At 47.2% G+C, this 20232-nt stretch overlaps 1 long non-coding RNA gene across 1 annotated transcript in view; it reads left to right on the top strand.

Annotated features, from left to right (window-relative positions):
- LOC134929295 (uncharacterized) overlaps positions 1-20232 on the top strand; it is a 160985-nt gene that overhangs the window by 97516 nt on the left and 43237 nt on the right. Inside the window, exon 2 of the long non-coding RNA XR_010178451.1 lies at positions 7875-8017. This is a non-coding gene — a long non-coding RNA (uncharacterized LOC134929295). The remainder of the gene's footprint in view (positions 1-7874; positions 8018-20232) is intronic.

Below are 20232 nucleotides of genomic sequence, written 5' to 3'. Positions count from 1 at the left end.
GTTGTGCCCAGTCTCCTGCGGAGCCGCTATTCCCCATGGTCCTTTCGGAGTTCCCAGCATCCACTACGGACTACGAGAAATAGATTTACCGGTGAGTAAAATCTTATTATACACACACTGGTATTATACTGAGACCAGCTATTGCCTCAGCATGGATGTGCAGTGCTGCAGCTGCATGGTCAGACTCCCTGTCAGAAAACATTGACACCCTAGACAGGGACACTATATTGCTAAACGTAGAGCATATTAAAGACGCTGTCTTTTACATAAGAGATGCACAGAGGGATATTTGCCGGCTGGCATCAAAAATAAGTGCACTGTCCATTTGTGCCAGGAGAGGGTTATGGACCCGGCAGTGGAGAGGTGATGCAGATTCTAAAAGGCACATGGAAGTTTTGCCTTATAAGCGTGAGGAGTTGTTCGGGGATGGTCTTTCAGACTTAGTGTCCACAGCAACAGCTGGGAAGTCAGCATTTTTGCCACATGTCCCCTCACAACCAAAGAGAGCACCGTATTATCAGGTGCAGTCCTTTCGCCCCCAAAAGAGCAGACGGGGTAGAGGCGCGTCCTTTCTGCCCAGAGGCAGAGGTAGGGGAAAAAAGCTGCAGCATACAGCCACTTCCCAGGAACAAAAGTCCTCCCCTGCTTCTTCTGCTAAGTCCGCCGCATGACGCTGGGGCTCAGCAGGCGGAGCCTGGTACGGTGGGGGGCCGTCTCAAAAACTTCAGCAATCAGTGGGCTCGCTCACAGGTAGATCCCTGGATCCTTCAAGTGGTATCTCAGGGGTACAGGCTGGAATTCGAGACATCCCCCCCGCCGTTTCCTCAAATCTGCCTTATCAACGACTCCTTCAGAAAGGGAGGCTGTGTTAGAGGCAATTCACAAGCTGTATTCCCAGCAGGTGATAGTCAAGGTGCCCCTACTTCAACAAGGACGGGGTTACTATTCCACAATGTTTGTGGTACCGAAACCGGACGGTTCGGTGAGACCCATTTTAAATTTGAAATCCTTGAACACATATTTAAGAAAATTCAAGTTCAAGATGGAATCGCTCAGGGCGGTTATTGCAAGCCTGGAAGAGGGAGATTACATGGTATCTCTGGACATCAAGGATGCTTACCTGCATGTCCCCATTTACCATCCTCACCAGGAGTACCTCAGATTTGTGGTACAGGATTGTCATTACCAATTCCAGACGTTGCCGTTCGGCCTGTCCACGGCACCGAGGGTATTTACCAAGGTAATGGCCGAAATGATGATACTCCTTCGGAAAAAGGGAGTTTTAATTATCCCATACTTGGACGATCTCCTGATAAGGGCGAGGTCCAGAGAGCAGTTGTTGGTCGGCGTAGCATTATCTCAGGAGGTGCTACACCAGCACGGTTGGATTCTGAATATTCCAAAGTCTCAGCTGGTTCAGGCGACACGTCTACTGTTCCTGGGGATGATTCTGGACACAGTCCAGAAAAAAGTGTTTCTCCCAGAGGAGAAAGCCAAGGAGCTGTCATCTCTAGTGAGAGGCCTCCTGAAACCAAAACAGGTGTCGGTGCATCATTGCACGCGAGTCCTGGGAAAGATGGTAGCTTCCTACGAAGCGATTCCATTCGGCAGGTTCCATGCCAGAACCTTTCAGTGGGACCTGTTGGACCAATGGTCCGGATCGCATCTTCAAATGCATCGGTTGATAACCCTGTCTCCAAGGACCAGGGTGTCTCTGCTGTGGTGGCTGCAGAGTGCTCATCTCAGAGAGGGCCGTAGATTCGGCATACAGGACTGGGTCCTGGTGACCACGGATGCCAGCCTTCGGGGCTGGGGTGCAGTCACAAGGGGAAGAATCTTCCAAGGATCATTCCGGGAGTGGACAACTGGGAAGCAGACTTCCTCAGCAGGCACGACCTCCACCCGGGAGAGTGGGGACTTCATCCAGAAGTCTTCCAACTGATTGTAAACCGTTGGGAAAAGCCACAGGTGGACATGATGGCGTCCCGCTTAAACAAAAAGCTAGAAAAATATTGCGCCAGGTCAAGAGACCCTCAGGTGATAGCTGTGGACGCTCTAGTGACTACCGTGGGTGTACCGGTCGGTTTATGTGTTCCCTCCTCTTCCTCTCATACCCAAGGTACTGAGGATAATAAAGAAAAGAGGAGTAAGAACTATTCTCATTGTTCCAGATTGGCCAAGAAGGTCTTGGTACCCGGAACTTCAAGAATTAATCTCAGAGGACCCATGGCCTCTGCCGCTCAGACAGGACCTGCTGCTGCAGGGGCCCTGTCTGTTCCAAGACTTACCGCGGCTGCGTTTAACGGCATGGCGGTTGAACACCGGATCCTAAAAGAAAAGGGTATTCCGGAGGAAGTCATTCCTACGCTTATTAAAGCTAGAAAAGATGTAACCGTACAACATTATCACCGCATATGGCGAAAATATGTTGCGTGGTGTGAGGCCAGGAAGGCCCCAATGGAGGAATTCCAGCTAGGTCGATTTCTGCACTTCCTACAGTCAGGGGTGACTATGGGCCTAAAACTGGGTTCCATTAAGGTCCAGATTTCGGCTCTGTCGATTTTCTTCCAAAAAGAACTGGCTTCACTGCCTGAAGTTCAGACATTTGTCAAGGGAGTGCTGCATATTCAGCCTCCTTTTGTGCCTCCAGTGGCACCATGGGACCTCAACGTGGTGTTGGGTTTCCTAAAGTCACATTGGTTTGAGCCACTCAAAACCGTGGATTTAAAATATCTCACGTGGAAAGTGGTCATGCTTTTGGCCTTGGCTTCGGCAAGGCGTGTGTCAGAATTGGCGGCTTTTTTCATGTAAAAGCCCCTATTTGATTTTCCATATGGATAGGGCAGAATTGAGGACTCGTCCCCAGTTTCTTCCTAAGGTGGTATCAGCTTTTCACTTGAACCAACCTATCGTGGTGCCTGCGGCTACTAGGGACTTGGAGGACTCCAAGTTACTGGACGTAGTCAGGGCCTTGAAAATTTATGTTTCCAGGACGGCTGGAGTCAGGAAGACTGACTCGCTAATTATCCTGTATGCACCAAACAAGATGGGTGCTCCTGCTTCAAAGCAGACTATTGCTCGCTGGATTTGTAGCACAATTCAGCTTGCGCATTCTGTGGCTGGCCTGCCACAGCCTAAATCTGTAAAAGCCCATTCCACGAGGAAAGTGGGCTCTTCTTGGGCGGCTGCCCGAGGGGTCTCGGCTTTACAACTTTGCCGAGCTGCTACTTGGTCAGGGGCAAACACGTTTGCAAAATTCTACAAATTTGATACCCTGGCTGAGGAGGACCTTGAGTTCTCTCATTCGGTGCTGCAGAGTCATCCGCACTCTCCCGCCCGTTTGGGAGCTTTGGTATAATCCCCATGGTCCTTACGGAGTCCCCAGCATCCACTAGGACGTCAGAGAAAATAAGATTTTACTCACCGGTAAATCTATTTCTCGTAGTCCGTAGTGGATGCTGGGCGCCCGTCCCAAGTGCAGACTGTCTGCAATACTTGTATATAGTTATTGTTAACTACAAGGGTTATTGTTGAGCCATCTTTTGAGAGGCTCTGTTGTGTTCATACTGTTAACTGGGTATATTATCACGAGTTATACGGTGTGATTGGTGTGGCTGGTATGAGTCTTACCCGGGATTCAAAATCCTTCCTTATTGTGTCATCTCTTCCGGGCACGGTATCCTTACTGAAGTCTGGAGGAGGGTCATAGTGGGAGGAGCCAGTGCACACCAGGTAGTCCTTAATCTTTCTTAGCTGTGCCCAGTCTCCTGCGGAGCCGCTATTCCCCATGGTCCTTACGGAGTCCCCAGCATCCACTACGGACTACGAGAAATAGATTTACCGGTGAGTAAAATCTTATTTTATGTTTTGATGTTACATGAAAAGAAGACTATACCACTGAAGAACACCGTTACTGAAAGAGTATAGTGGATCATAAAGATATAATTTTATATATATATATATATCAAACAAATACAGCGTCACTCCAGGGCTTGTTCAGTGCAAAATAGCAAAGTATATTAGGCAAATCACAATTCCAATGTTTCGGGGCCCGCAGCCCCTTTGTCACACTAGTTACCTGCTATTGTGTGTTTTTTTTTTGTTTTGTTTTTTCTCTCTTCATTGCTCGCTTCCAACCCACCATGTGTTTTTCCTGTAATGTTTACCTCCACTGATTGCACACCTTTCCATTGTGCCCTACATGCAGGGTACATCATACTGCTACATAAGCATCAGTTTTCCAATATATGAACTTGGCCTTGTATGGCTCACTTCCCACAGTGTAACCTTCAAAGTGCGCCCAACATGGCTGCCCCATATGGTACACTAGTGGATGGGATGAAAAATACATGGACCTTGTGGTTTTGTTGGAACCCTACTCTAAACTGTAGGACTCTGAAATCACCCCCATTTTGTGTCATCTCTTCTAGGGGTAGACTATTCCACCCTCGGTAATCCTACGCTGAGCGCCCAAGATGGCTGCTGCACTTGGTACCTATGAGGGTGGAATACACAACCCTTGGAAGTTATTACCCAAAATGCCTGCACCAATCCTGCGTTATGCTTTCTGTGGGCTTAAGGTTTTTCTTTTATGTCTGTGTTGCTTGTCTATTGTTGTATTACTCAAATCCTCTGTATCATGTGCATTGTTTTTGATGTGTGTAAAGCGCCTTGAGTCCTGTTGGAGAAAGAGCGCTATATAAATAAAATTATTATTATTATTATTATTATTATACCCATATTAGAACGGAGGGCACCCAGGCCACTGAATTCATAGGACCAGGAGTGCCGGGCAGCACACCATGTTATATATATATATATATATATATATATATATGTGTGTATGTATAATTTTTTTTAATGACAAGCAAAAAAATTGCACCATACTCGTATGAAAATCAACCTCTAACATCCTGCTAAAAGAAGCAGAGAAAAGTACAATACTGACATATTTTTTTATTTTTGTGGTTTTATTATTGTAGTGAATCAGCATATGGTACTTGGTTAACTCGCTTGCCATCATTTCATTACAAGTGTGTTCTTCATTACCGTGCCCACATAACATTCTAAGAAATGTAGTCATCCCACTGCCGGCATGTGTCTGCATCAAAAAACAACAAACTACAGACAGCTTTTAAATTTATATATATATTTTCCAGCAAATATGTCTTGTATTATCACCCTTTAAAGCATCATGATATGGTTTTGTTATATAGCACTGACCTTGATTCTATTGCAACACCGTTGGCAGTGTTCTGTGATACTGTACAGCATACATTAAACATTACAATCCCCTGCCTTTACAGCTCAGAACTGTTTTTTCACTTATTGGTCTCTTTGTTAGAAACAACAATACATGTGCATTTATGGTGCCCTTGAATAGTAGAATAAACTATAAAATAAAATCTTTACATAATATTAAAGGTTAATAAAACTAGACTATCATTTGGTTACTTACAGCACATTATATTACTTTCATTAACCTAGCTTGATTTTTCATTTACATTTTTCTGAGGTCATACTGAGTTATAGTACTCCGCTGGGCAAAAAGGGAAAAAATAAATACAAAAAACTCACTGGGTCACTCACAGGACAGTTCTTTAAACCCAAAGCAGTTCTTCCAGGTAGAATGAAGAATTCATCTAAATTTCGGTGATTGCTATTGGGCAGCTGTTTTACCCAGCAATCATGATTCATAATTGCACTGTTGGAAAGTCAACTATATCACTAGATGTGTCCCCATTTTTACAGCCTGTCTCAAAACTTGATGCTACCATTCCTACACTTCACAGTTGAGATGGTATTACCACACTGGTGAGCAATGCTTGATTTGCCCAATACTTATCTGTTAAGTTTAGGACAAATGAATTCCAGTTTTGTGTAGACAGACCACAGGACGTTCTGCACGTCTCTAGTATCTTTCAGATGGTATTTTCAAAACTCTTTGTAGAACAGCATATAAGGTGTTTTTATCCTGGTCTTCCTCCTTGTTACCATTACATAAAGTCCTTTGTTGTAAAACCTCTTGGAAATGAATTATTAAATGTGTTTATTTATATAGCACCACCATATTTTGAAACCATGTACAGTATAAAGAATACTGAATTATTGATGGCAGTTCCTGCCCATTGAGGCTTAAAGTAAAATGATGGAAACCCAACAGATATAGGGTCTGGGTCAGAATCAAACCCATACTGTGGCTACCCATTGCTTACAATTATACTATTGTATAACCTCATATACATTTTCTTCCTTAAATGACATTCTTGGTTCAAGGACGGTGCTACCATTAGGCTGTTTTAGGGCACCGGCACCTGAGAATGATACCGAGGCTGCTTAGCACATTACTAAGGATGTCTCTGCTGCCCTAGCAGAGTCTGCTGACTTGTCCCAGTCTGATGTGTTCATGTCTGGTGCAACCAACAGCAAAAGTGTCCATCTGCTTCATGTTGTCTGGGGCTTGGGGTGCTTGTTAAAATTATCTGGAAGAGTTGTATAGCACTATTATGTGGAGAGAAGAAGGGGTGTCTTAGCATTATGGGGTTGTGCACTAATATTCTGTTGCGGTATATTTACGTTATATTGAGGGTGGTCTAATGTTATGTTTGTCTTGTGGGAGATGTTGAAGGGAATATATATATTATACCTGCAGTCTTCCTACTTCCATGGTCTTCGACCTTGGGCTTGATTTGCTAGGGCATGACCTTAAGTTTTAGGGGTATAGCTTTGAGTCATGGGGACATGGTGGCTTTGCATTATGCCCTCCAATTTTCCATCACTTATGGGGCATGCCCAGCACTTTCAAGGCTGCATTAGCTGCACCCATCCTCTCTTTACACTGCTATGCAGAGCACTGCTGAGATATTGCCCCTCAACCTATCCTCTGCCCCACGGGCCCGATGCCTGCAGGTGGGACAGCAAGATGCATGGTACCAAAACTCCAAAAATACAACCAATCACTTTTATTGTTCCAAATAAACCCAGTGGCAGCAATCTGATGCCCATTTCAACCAAACACAGTTGGTTTTCCTCAGAGGCTAAATACACTGTGCCAGTAGCCGATATATATACAACATAAAGGCAACAAATAGCTACAACCAGCTCCCATGCTGACAAGTGCCGGCCAAGCACACCACAAGATCATTAGTGGCTTGACATCAGATGTCTGGATGGAGCTACAAATGTGAAAAAAATGGCCGTCTATTGCAAACTATCATACAGTGTATTCTACTTTCACACACAGTGTCACCACATCCCCTGCTGTCCCGCTTACCAAGCCAGCCTCAGATCAGCAGGGAGCCGGCTGGAGCCTGTAGACAGGATCAAGTAGCCGTGAGGGACATGAGCGCAACACAGACAGAGCTGTATGGAGAGAGCCGCAAGCGCATACTGCATACCCTCCAACATTTTACACATGAAAACCGGTACAAATTAGGAAAGGGCACTTTCCTATACATTCAATGTTAATTTGCAGAGTCAAAAATCGGTACAAAGCTCTTTTTGGCAGGTACAGACCATAAAAAAAGGTATAGTTGGAGGGTATGATACTGCAAGCTTCTGGGGGCAGAGCATTGTGGTCAGTGCGGGCTTCACTGGGTTGCAACTGGAGGTGGTGCCGTGTCCGATCAATGCTGCCGAGTGCGGGTGCCTTTCCCTGGGTCCGGTGGTGCCGGGTCCGATCAATTTTGCCGAGTGCGGGGGCCTCTCCCCGGGGTAAATGATGTCCGAGTGCGGCGGTCAGTGCGGGCAGCTTTCCCTAAGACAAGGTGGTTGGTACAGCATGGTGGAGAGGCCAGGGTTATTGAAAGTATGATTGTCTACACTGGATTTGTCCACTATGTGTTTCTGTAATATTTGTGTATTTGTTTTCACAGATCATACTTTTTTCCACTGTTGCTGGGTAAAAGGAAGCTGGGCGGCCTGGACAAGCTGGGTTGCGTACGTTGTTGGCAGTGACGTCATTGGAAGGGGATCAACCCCTGGGACCCGGCGGCAGGAGGAGACAGGGGTACTGTTGGTGAGCTATAAAAGGTTTTAATGTCTTCTATGTAATTGTTTGATCCTGAAGATGATTTACAATAAATCAAAACTTTGATCTACTGATCGCTTGATTGTTTGCTATTGTAAAGCCTCGTAAGTGCCGCTCGATCTCCCAGTGCTGTATATATATTTATATATATATATATATATATATATATATATATATATATTAGAGATGAGCGGGTTCGGTTCTCTGAGAACCGAACCTTACCAAACTTCACGCGTCAAACGCGGGTCCGAGCCATGCTCGGTTGTTCCCGCCTGACTCGGAAAACCCGAACGAGGCAAAACGTCATCATCCCGCTGTCGGATTCTCGCGAGATTCGGATTCCATATAAAGAGCGCACGGTCGCCGCCATTTTCACTTGTGCATTGGAGAAGGTACAGAGAGGACGTGGCTACGTTCTCTCAGTGGCAAATCTCAGTATCAGTGCTCAGTATCAGTGCTTATTGTTGCTCAGTAATACTAGTACAGTGTCTCTCTTGAGCTGCATCTTGCTGCTGTAGGGTGCTCTGGTAGTAGTGTCCTGTGACTGCATCGGTCATCATCATTCCAGTCACAGTGGTATCTGGGGGGGTGACAATTTCAGAGTGCTTTTGTGCTGCTCAGTAATACTAGTACAGTCAGTGGCGTAACTAGAAATTTTTCTCCCCCAAGTAAAAAATTTCTCTGGCGCCCCCCCCCCCCCCCCTCATAATTGTCAGTAGTAAAGCGATGAATCTATGTGCGCTGAAGCCGCGCGCGTTTTAAAAGGGGCATGGCTTTGATGAAATGGGCGTGGCTTCGCATAAAAGGGCGTGGTATTGCGGGAAAAGACTACCTTATACCCCAGTTTTGTAACCTGCACGCCCAGACGTTGGCCACCACAGGAAAGAAAAATATTCCTGATTCATGCCCCTTACATTATTTGTCATTTTTCCTTATAGTAATGGCCTGTATACATTATACCACATACTGCAATGGCCCTTAGACATTATGCCACACACAATAATGCACATGACACAATATGCACACACCATAATGCCCCTGACACATTATGCCACACACCGTAATGCCTGTGACACATTATGACAGGAATCGCTATGCCCGTGATACATTATGCTACACACTGCAATGCCCCTGATACATTATAGCACATACAATGCCTGTGACACATTATGACACACACCGCAATGACCCTGAGACATTATACCACATACCACAATGCCCGTGATATAGTATACCACACACCGTAATGCCTGTGACACATACAGCAATGCCCGTTATACCCTATGCCACACACCGCAATGTCCGTTATACATTATACCACACTGCAATGCCCCTGAGACATCATACCACATACCACAATGCCCCGTGATATAGTATGCCACACACCGTAATGCCTGTGACACATTATGACACACACCGCAATGTCCGTGATACATTATGCCACACACTGCAGTGACCCTGAGACATTATACCACATACCACAATGCCCGTGATATAGTATACCACACACCATAATGCCTGTGACACATACCGCAATGCCCGTTATACCCTTTGCCACACACCACAATGTCCGTTATACATTATACCACACTGCAATGCCCCTGAGACATTATACCACATACCACAATGCCCCGTGATATAGTTTGCCACACACCGTAATGGCTGTGACACATTATGATGACACACACCGCAATGTTCGTGATACATTATGCCACACACCGCAATGTCCATTACACATTAAGTCCTACAGTAAGGCTTCTAATTACTTTTTAATTACCTGCTCGGTGCCAGGGGTTTCATTCTCTTGGTTCCATGCACGGTGCCAGGGGTTTTCATGTTCAGGGTCTCATGCTCGTTGCCAGGGATTTCATGCACTGGGTGTCATACTCGTTGCCAGGGGTTTCATGCACTGGGTGTCATGCTCGTTGCTAAAGGGTAATGCTTGTTGCTAGGGCTGTGCTCCCAGTGCCACATATGCCCCCAGTGCCAGATATTCCCCCACAGTGCCAGGTACACACATGCCCCCAATGCAAATATGCCCCCCCCCCAAATGCCAGGTACACATATACCCCCCAGTGCCACATATGCCCCCTCAGTGCCACATATGCCCCCCAAGTGCCAAATATGCTCCCCCTCTCCCAGTGCCAAATATGCTCCCCCAGTGCCAGTTACAAGTCACCCCCGCTGTTTGTGAAGGAGGGATACGGAGGGCACAGCGCGCGCCTCTCCTGTGTCCCTCCTGCGTCTCTGGCGTGTCTGTTAAATGAAGTGCCAGTTCGTAAGCCAATCGGAGCTCACGAACGGGCACTTCATTTAATAGACCCGCCGGAGACGCAGGAGAGACACAGGAGAGGCATGCGCTGTGCCCTCCGTGTCTCTCCTTCACAGCAGCGGCTAGGGTGCCAGCGGAGGGAAGGAGGGAGACAGCAGATTGACATGCGGACGGCTCGTCCGCATGTCAATCTGCTCTGCACTAAATCAGTGGCGACGCCCCCCGCAGCCCTGCGCCCCCAAGCCACTGCGAGGGCTGCGGGGGCAGTAGTTACGCCACTGAGTACAGTGTCTCTCTTGTGCTGCATCTTGCTGCTGTAGGGTGCTGTGTTAGTAGTGTTCTGTGACTGTGTATCGTTCATCGGGTGTAATTCTGAGTTGATCGCAGCAGGAACTTTGGGGGTAATTCCAAGTTGATCGCAGCAGGAATTTTGTTAGCAGTTGGGCAAAACCATGTGCACTGCAGGAGAGGCAGATATAACATGTGCAGAGAGAGTTAGGGGGTCATTCCGAGTTGATCGCTCGTTGCCGATTTTCGCAATGGAGCGATTAAGGCTAAAATGCGCATGCGCATGGTACGCAGTGCGCATGCGCTAAGTATTTTAACAAAAAACTTAGTAGATTTACTCACGTCCGAACGAAGAATTTTCATCGTTGAAGAGATCGGAGTGTGATTGACAGGAAGTGGGTGTTTCTGGGAGGAAACTGGCCGTTTTCTGGGAGTGTGCGGAAAAACGCAGGCGTGTCAGGGAAAAACGCGGGAGTGTCTGGAGAAACGGGGGAGTGGCTGGCCGAACGCAGGGCGTGTTTGTGACGTCAAACCAGGAACAAAATGACCTGAGCTGATCGCAATCTGTGAGTAGGTCTGGAGCTACTCAGAAACTGCTAAGAATTTTCTATTCGCAATTCTGCTAATCTTTGGTTCGCTATTCTGCTAAGCTAAGATACACTCCCAGAGGGCGGCGGCCTAGCGTGTGCAATGCTGCTAAAATCTGCTAGCAAGCGAACAACTCGGAATGACCCCCTTAGGTTTGGGTGTAGTGTGTTCAATCTGCAATCTAAATTGCAGTGTAAAAATAAAGCAGCCAGTATTTACCCTGCACAGAAACAAAATAACCCACCCAAATCTAACTCTCTCTGCACATGTTATATCTGCCTCCCCTGCAGTGCACATGGTTTTACGCATCTGCTAACAAAGTTCCTGCTGCGATCAACTCAGAATTACCCCCATCATCATTCCAGTCACAGTGGTATCTGGGAGGTGACAATTCCAGAGTGCTTTTGTGCTGCTCACTAATACACAGTGTCTTGTGCTGCATCGTGCTGCTCAGTGTCAGTTCTCCTTAGTATCATCAGTGCTCAGTATCATCAGTGCTCAGTATCATCAGTGCTCAGTATCAGCAGTGCTCAGTATCACTGTTCATTGTCTTGTGGTGCTCAGTAATACTACATTAGTAATACTAGTACAGTGTCTTGTGCTGCATCTTGCTGCTGTAGGGTGCTGTGGTAGTGTCCTGTCACTGTGCATAGGTCATTATAATTCCAGTCACAGTGGTATCTGGTATCTATTAGAGATGAGCGGGTTCGGTTTCTCTGAATCCGAACCCGCCAGAACTTCATGTTTTTTTTCACGGGTCCGAGCGACTCGGATCTTCCCGCCTTGCTCGGTTAACCCGAGCGCGCCCGAACGTCATCATGACGCTGTCGGATTCTCGCGAGGCTCGGATTCTATCGCGAGACTCGGATTCTATATAAGGAGCCGCGCGTCGCCGCCATTTTCACACGTGCATTGAGATTGATAGGGAGAGGACGTGGCTGGCGTCCTCTCCATTTAGATTAGGGTTGAGAGAGAGAGAGATTGACCTGAGGCTGTGATACTGTAGAAGAGAGTGCAGAGTTTAGTGACTGACGACCACAGTGACCACCAGACAGTGCAGTTGTTTGTTTTATTTAATATATCCGTTCTCTGCCTGAAAAAAACGATACACACAGTGACTCAGTCACATACCATATCTGTGTGCACTGCTCAGCCCAGTGTGCTGCATCAATGTATATATATATATCTGACTGTGCTCAGCTCACACAGCTTATAATTGTGGGGGAGACTGGGGAGCACTGCAGTGCCAGTTATAGGTTATAGCAGGAGCCAGGAGTACATAATATTATATTAAAATTAAACAGTGCACACTTTTGCTGCAGGAGTGCCACTGCCAGTGTGACTAGTGACCAGTGACCTGACCACCAGTATATATAATATTAGTAGTATACTATCTCTTTATCAACCAGTCTATATTAGCAGCAGACACAGTACAGTGCGGTAGTTCACGGCTGTGGCTACCTCTGTGTCGGCACTCGGCAGCCCGTCCATAATTGTATATACCACCTAACCGTGGTTTTTTTTTCTTTCTTTATAGTCATACTAGTTACGAGTATACTATCTCTTTATCAACCAGTCTATATTAGCAGCAGACACAGTACAGTGCGGTAGTTCACGGCTGTGGCTACCTCTGTGTCGGCACTCGGCAGCCCGTCCATAATTGTATATACCACCTAACCGTGGTTTTTTTTTCTTTCTTTATACATACATACTAGTTACGAGTATACTATCTCTTTATCAACCAGTCTATATATTAGCAGCAGACACAGTACAGTGCGGTAGTTCACGGCTGTGGCTACCTCTGTGTCGGCACTCGGCAGCCCGTCCATAATTGTATATACCACCTAACCGTGGTTTTTTTTTCTTTCTTTATACATACATACTAGTTACGAGTATACTATCTCTTTATCAACCAGTCTATATATTAGCAGCAGACACAGTACAGTGCGGTAGTTCACGGCTGTGGCTACCTCTGTGTCGGCACTCGGCAGCCCGTCCATAATTGTATATACCACCTAACCGTGGTTTTTTTTTCTTTCTTTATACATACATACTAGTTACGAGTATACTATCTCTTTATCAACCAGTCTATATATTAGCAGCAGACACAGTACAGTGCGGTAGTTCACGGCTGTGGCTACCTCTGTGTCGGCACTCGGCAGCCCGTCCATAATTGTATATACCACCTAACCGTGGTTTTTTTTTCTTTCTTTATACATGCATACTAGTTACGAGTATACTATCTCTTTATCAACCAGTCTATATATTAGCAGCAGACACAGTACAGTGCGGTAGTTCACGGCTGTGGCTACCTCTGTGTCGGCACTCGGCAGCCCGTCCATAATTGTATATACCACCTAACCGTGGTTTTTTTTTCTTTCTTTATACATACATACTAGTTACGAGTATACTATCTCTTTATCAACCAGTCTATATATTAGCAGCAGACACAGTACAGTGCGGTAGTTCACGGCTGTGGCTACCTCTGTGTCGGCACTCGGCAGCCCGTCCATAATTGTATATACCACCTAACCGTGGTTTTTTTTTCTTTCTTTATACATACATACTAGTTACGAGTATACTATCTCTTTATCAACCAGTCTATATTAGCAGCAGACACAGTACAGTGCGGTAGTTCACGGCTGTGGCTACCTCTGTGTCGGCACTCGGCAGCCCGTCCATAATTGTATATACCACCTAACCGTGGTTTTTTTTTCTTTCTTTATACATACATACTAGTTACGAGTATACTATCTCTTTATCAACCAGTCTATATATTAGCAGCAGACACAGTACAGTGCGGTAGTTCACGGCTGTGGCTACCTCTGTGTCGGCACTCGGCAGCCCGTCCATAATTGTATATACCACCTAACCGTGGTTTTTTTTTCTTTCTTTATACATACATACTAGTTACGAGTATACTATCTCTTTATCAACCAGTCTATATATTAGCAGCAGACACAGTACAGTGCGGTAGTTCACGGCTGTGGCTACCTCTGTGTCGGCACTCGGCAGCCCGTCCATAATTGTATACTAGTATCCAATCCATCCATCTCCATTGTTTACCTGAGGTGCCTTTTAGTTGTGCCTATTAAAATATGGAGAACAAAAATGTTGAGGTTCCAAAATTAGGGAAAGATCAAGATCCACTTCCACCTCGTGCTGAAGCTGCTGCCACTAGTCATGGCCGAGACGATGAAATGCCAGCAACGTCGTCTGCCAAGGCCGATGCCCAATGTCATAGTACAGAGCATGTCAAATCCAAAACACCAAATATCAGTAAAAAAAGGACTCCAAAACCTAAAATAAAATTGTCGGAGGAGAAGCGTAAACTTGCCAATATGCCATTTACCACACGGAGTGGCAAGGAACGGCTGAGGCCCTGGCCTATGTTCATGGCTAGTGGTTCAGCTTCACATGAGGATGGAAGCACTCAGCCTCTCGCTAGAAAAATGAAAAGACTCAAGCTGGCAAAAGCAGCACAGCAAAGAACTGTGCATTCTTCGAAATCCCAAATCCACAAGGAGAGTCCAATTGTGTCGGTTGCGATGCCTGACCTTCCCAACACTGGACATGAAGAGCATGCGCCTTCCACCATTTGCACGCCCCCTGCAAGTGCTGGAAGGAGCACCCGCAGTCCAGTTCCTGATAGTCAGATTGAAGATGTCAGTGTTGAAGTACACCAGGATGAGGAGGATATGGGTGTTGCTGGCGCTGGGGAGGAAATTGACCAGGAGGATTCTGATGGTGAGGTGGTTTGTTTAAGTCAGGCACCCGGGGAGACACCTGTTGTCCGTGGGAGGAATATGGCCGTTGACATGCCAGGTGAAAATACCAAAAAAATCAGCTCTTCGGTGTGGAGGTATTTCACCAGAAATGCGGACAACAGGTGTCAAGCCGTGTGTTCCCTTTGTCAAGCTGTAATAAGTAGGGGTAAGGACGTTAACCACCTCGGAACATCCTCCCTTATACGTCACCTGCAGCGCATTCATAATAAGTCAGTGACAAGTTCAAAAACTTTGGGTGACAGCGGAAGCAGTCCACTGACCAGTAAATCCCTTCCTCTTGTAACCAAGCTCACGCAAACCACCCCACCAACTCCCTCAGTGTCAATTTCCTCCTTCCCCAGGAATGCCAATAGTCCTGCAGGCCATGTCACTGGCAATTCTGACGAGTCCTCTCCTGCCTGGGATTCCTCCGATGCATCCTTGCGTGTAACGCCTACTGCTGCTGGCGCTGCTGTTGTTGCCGCTGGGAGTCGATGGTCATCCCAGAGGGGAAGTCGTAAGCCCACTTGTACTACTTCCAGTAAGCAATTGACTGTTCAACAGTCCTTTGCGAGGAAGATGAAATATCACAGCAGTCATCCTACTGCAAAGCGGATAACTGAGTCCTTGACAACTATGTTGGTGTTAGACGTGCGTCCGGTATCCGCCGTTAGTTCACAGGGAACTAGACAATTTATTGAGGCAGTGTGCCCCCGTTACCAAATACCATCTAGGTTCCACTTCTCTAGGCAGGCGATACCGAGAATGTACACGGACGTCAGAAAAAGACTCACCAGTGTCCTAAAAAATGCAGTTGTACCCAATGTCCACTTAACCACGGACATGTGGACAAGTGGAGCAGGGCAGGGTCAGGACTATATGACTGTGACAGCCCACTGGGTAGATGTATGGACTCCCGCCGCAAGAACAGCAGCGGCGGCACCAGTAGCAGCATCTCGCAAACGCCAACTCTTTCCTAGGCAGGCTACGCTTTGTATCACCGCTTTCCAGAATACGCACACAGCTGAAAACCTCTTACGGCAACTGAGGAAGATCATCGCGGAATGGCTTACCCCAATTGGACTCTCCTGTGGATTTGTGGCATCGGACAACGCCAGCAATATTGTGTGTGCATTAAATATGGGCAAATTCCAGCACGTCCCATGTTTTGCACATACCTTGAATTTGGTGGTGCAGAATTTTTTAAAAAACGACAGGGGCGTGCAAGAGATGCTGTCGGTGGCCAGAAAAATTGCGGGACACTTTCGGCGTACAGGCACCACGTACAGAAGACTGGAGCACCACCAAAAACTACTGAACCTGCCCTGCCATCATCTGAAGCAAGAAGTGGTAACGAGGTGGAATTCAACCCTCTATATGCTTCAGAGGTTGGAGGAGCAGCAAAAGGCCATTCAAGCCTATACAATTGAGCACGATATAGTAGGTGGAATGCACCTGTCTCAAGTGCAGTGGAGAATGATTTCAACGTTGTGCAAGGTTCTGATGCCCTTTGAACTTGCCACACGTGAAGTCAGTTCAGACACTGCCAGCCTGAGTCAGGTCATTCCCCTCATCAGGCTTTTGCAGAAGAAGCTGGAGGCATTGAAGAAGGAGCTAAAAGGGAGCGATTCCGCTAGGCATGTGGGACTTGTGGATGCAGCCCTTAATTCGCTTAACAAGGATTCACGGGTGGTCAATCTGTTGAAATCAGAGCACTACATTTTGGCCACCGTGCTCGATCCTAGATTTAAAGCCTACCTTGGATCTCTCTTTCTGGCAGACACAGGTCTGCTGGGGTTGAAAGACCTGCTGGTGACAAAATTGTCAAGTCAAGCGGAACGCGACCTGTCAACATCTCCTCCTTCACATTCTCCCGCAACTGGGGGTGCGAGGAAAAGGCTCAGAATTCCGAGCCCACCCGCTGGCGGTGATGCAGGGCAGTCTGGAGCGACTGCTGATGCTGACATCTGGTCCGGACTGAAGGACCTGACAACGATTACGGACATGTCGTCTACTGTCACTGCATATGATTCTCTCAACATTGATAGAATGGTGGAGGATTATATGAGTGACCGCATCCAAGTAGGCACGTCACACAGTCCGTACTTATACTGGCAGGAAAAAGAGGCAATTTGGAGGCCCTTGCACAAACTGGCTTTATTCTACCTAAGTTGCCCTCCCACAAGTGTGTACTCCGAAAGAGTGTTTAGTGCCGCCGCTCACCTTGTCAGCAATCGGCGTACGAGGTTACATCCAGAAAATGTGGAGAAGATGATGTTCATTAAAATGAATTATAATCAATTCCTCCGCGGAGACATTGACCAGCAGCAATTGCCTCCACAAAGTACACAGGGAGCTGAGATGGTGGATTCCAGTGGGGACGAATTGATAATCTGTGAGGAGGGGGATGTACACGGTGATATATCGGAGGGTGAAGATGAGGTGGACATCTTGCCTCTGTAGAGCCAGTTTGTGCAAGGAGAGATTAATTGCTTCTTTTTTGGGGGGGGTCCAAACCAACCCGTCATATCAGTCACAGTCGTGTGGCAGACCCTGTCACTGAAATGATGGGTTGGTTAAAGTGTGCATGTCCTGTTTTGTTTATACAACATAAGGGTGGGTGGGAGGGCCCAAGGACAATTCCATCTTGCACCTCTTTTTTCTTTTCTTTTTCTTTGCATCATGTGCTGATTGGGGAGGGTTTTTTGGAAGGGACATCCTGCGTGACACTGCAGTGCCACTCCTAGATGGGCCCGGTGTTTGTGTCGGCCACTAGGGTCGCTAATCTTACTCACACAGTCAGCTACCTCATTGCGCCTCTTTTTTTCTTTGCGTCATGTGCTGTTTGGGGAGGGTTTTTTGGAAGGGACATCCTGCGTGACACTGCAGTGCCACTCCTAGATGGGCCCGGTGTTTGTGTCGGCCACTAGGGTCGCTAATCTTACTCACACAGCTACCTCATTGCGCCTCTTTTTTTCTTTGCGTCATGTGCTGTTTGGGGAGGGTTTTTTGGAAGGGACATCCTGCGTGACACTGCAGTGCCACTCCTAGATGGGCCCGGTGTTTGTGTCGGCCACTAGGGTCGCTTATCTTACTCACACAGCGACCTCGGTGCAAATTTTAGGACTAAAAATAATATTGTGAGGTGTGAGGTATTCAGAATAGACTGAAAATGAGTGTAAATTATGGTTTTTGAGGTTAATAATACTTTGGGATCAAAATGACCCCCAAATTCTATGATTTAAGCTGTTTTTTAGTGTTTTTTGAAAAAAACACCCGAATCCAAAACACACCCGAATCCGACAAAAAAAATTCGGTGAGGTTTTGCCAAAACGCGTTCGAACCCAAAACACGGCCGCGGAACCGAACCCAAAACCAAAACACAAAACCCGAAAAATTTCAGGCGCTCATCTCTAGTATCTATCTAGTGGTATGTAATTCCAGACATTACTGCCGTCTAATTCCAGATATATTACTGGCATATAATTCCACACATTAAAAAATGGAGAACAACATTTGGAGGGTAAAATAGGGAAAGATCAAGATCCACTTCCACCTAGTGCTGAAGTTGCTGCCATTAGTCATGGAAGAGATGATGAAATGCCATCAACGTCGTCTGCCAAGGCCGATGCCCAATGTCATAGTAGAGAGCATGTAAAATCCAAAAATCAAAAGTTCAGTAAAATAACCCAAAAATATAAATTAAAATCACCTGAGGAGAAGTGTAAACTTGCCAATATACCATTTACGACACAGAGTGGCAAGGAACGGCTAAAGCCCTCTCCTATGTTCCTCATGACTAGTGGTTCAGCTTCACATCACGATGGAAGCACTCATCCTCCCGCTAGAAAAATGAAAAGAGTTAAGCTGGAAAAAGCCCAGCAAAGAACTGTGCGTTCTTCTAAGTCACAAATCCCCAAGGAGAGTCCAATTGTGTCGGTTGCAATGCCTGACCTTCCCAACACTGGACGGGAAGAGGTGGCTCCTTCCACCATTTGCACGCCCCCTGCAAGTGCTGGAAGGAGCACCCACAGTCCAGCAGGGCCGTAACTAGGGGGGGCTAAGGGGGCATGCGCCCCGGGTGCAGGATTTGAGGGTGCGCAAAGGAGTTACAGAGGAGCAGGGCTTTTGTTGGTTTTTTTACTGGAAGTGTTGTGCTGCTCCAGTGAGACGGCAGACAGCTCCCAGGGCAATGTCTCTGACCCACCTGTCTGCCCGCAGCTGGCTCCGACGCTGTGCAGGTGAACTCCAGTACCTTGGATCCAGGGCCGGTTCAAGGGCGCAGAGCGCCCCGGGCAGGAAATGGGGCGTGGCCTAATACAGGGGGCGTGGTCAATTACGCCCCCTGTACATTAAAAGCGCCGCTTGAATGCTGAGCGGTGCGCGATGACGTCATCGCGCACCGCACAGCAAAAGGTCCTCTCCACGAAGGGAAACTAGACGCTATGAGTCTAGTTCCCTTCGTAGAGAGGACCTTTGCTGTGCGGTGCGCGATGACGTCATCGCGCACCGCTCAGCAAAGTTACTCTCCAGGAAGGGAAACTAGACGCATAGCGTCTAGTTCCCTTCAGGAGGCGGACGGGGACGGGGATCGGGACGGGGACAGCAGCGGAGGCGGACAGGGACACAGCGGGCAGCAGTGGCGGATCTTGCCACGGTGCGGCGCCCTCCGGAAGGCGCCAGCGCCCTCCGGAAGGCGGCGCCCCGGGCAAAAGTCCTGCTTGCCCGTGGCAAGATCCGCCACTGCTTGGATCTCTCCTATGTCGGCTACTGTCTTAAACTCTCTTCTCTGCCATGCAGTGCTGCGACTAACGTGCGGTGCACTGTACTAGCTATGGAAGCACTCTGTGCTCCAGGTTAGCAGTATCAACCTCCGCTTTGCCTCCCACATGGAGGGATTTAGTGTAGCTTATAGGGGGATGTAGTGTAGTGATGTACTGTAGCATATAGGGTATGTAGTGCAGTGCATAGGGGCATGTAGTGCAGTGATGTAGTTCAGCGTGTAGGGGATGTAGTATAGTGATGTAGTGCAGGGATTAGGGGAATGTAGTGCAGTGATGAAGTGTTATGATATAGTGCAATGTATGGGGACACACAGAGGAGCATGTAGTTGAACACGCTGGTGGGGCATGTGACGCATAAGGCATTTGAGGCACATAGGGTAATATTGTCCAATAGTATCTCCTTTTTTCAATTTTTTTGATAATCTGATTATTTTAGTGTGACAGGGAAGGGGAGGGTTCCCCCCCCCCCAAAATTACTGCCTTGCCCCGGGTGATGAAAATCCT

Source organism: Pseudophryne corroboree, chromosome 5 (genome assembly GCF_028390025.1).
Source record: "Pseudophryne corroboree isolate aPseCor3 chromosome 5, aPseCor3.hap2, whole genome shotgun sequence".
Taxonomy (NCBI): Eukaryota; Metazoa; Chordata; class Amphibia; order Anura; family Myobatrachidae; genus Pseudophryne; species Pseudophryne corroboree.
The sequence above is the reverse complement of the archived record's forward strand: the minus strand, read 5'-3'. Positions and strand labels throughout refer to the sequence as shown.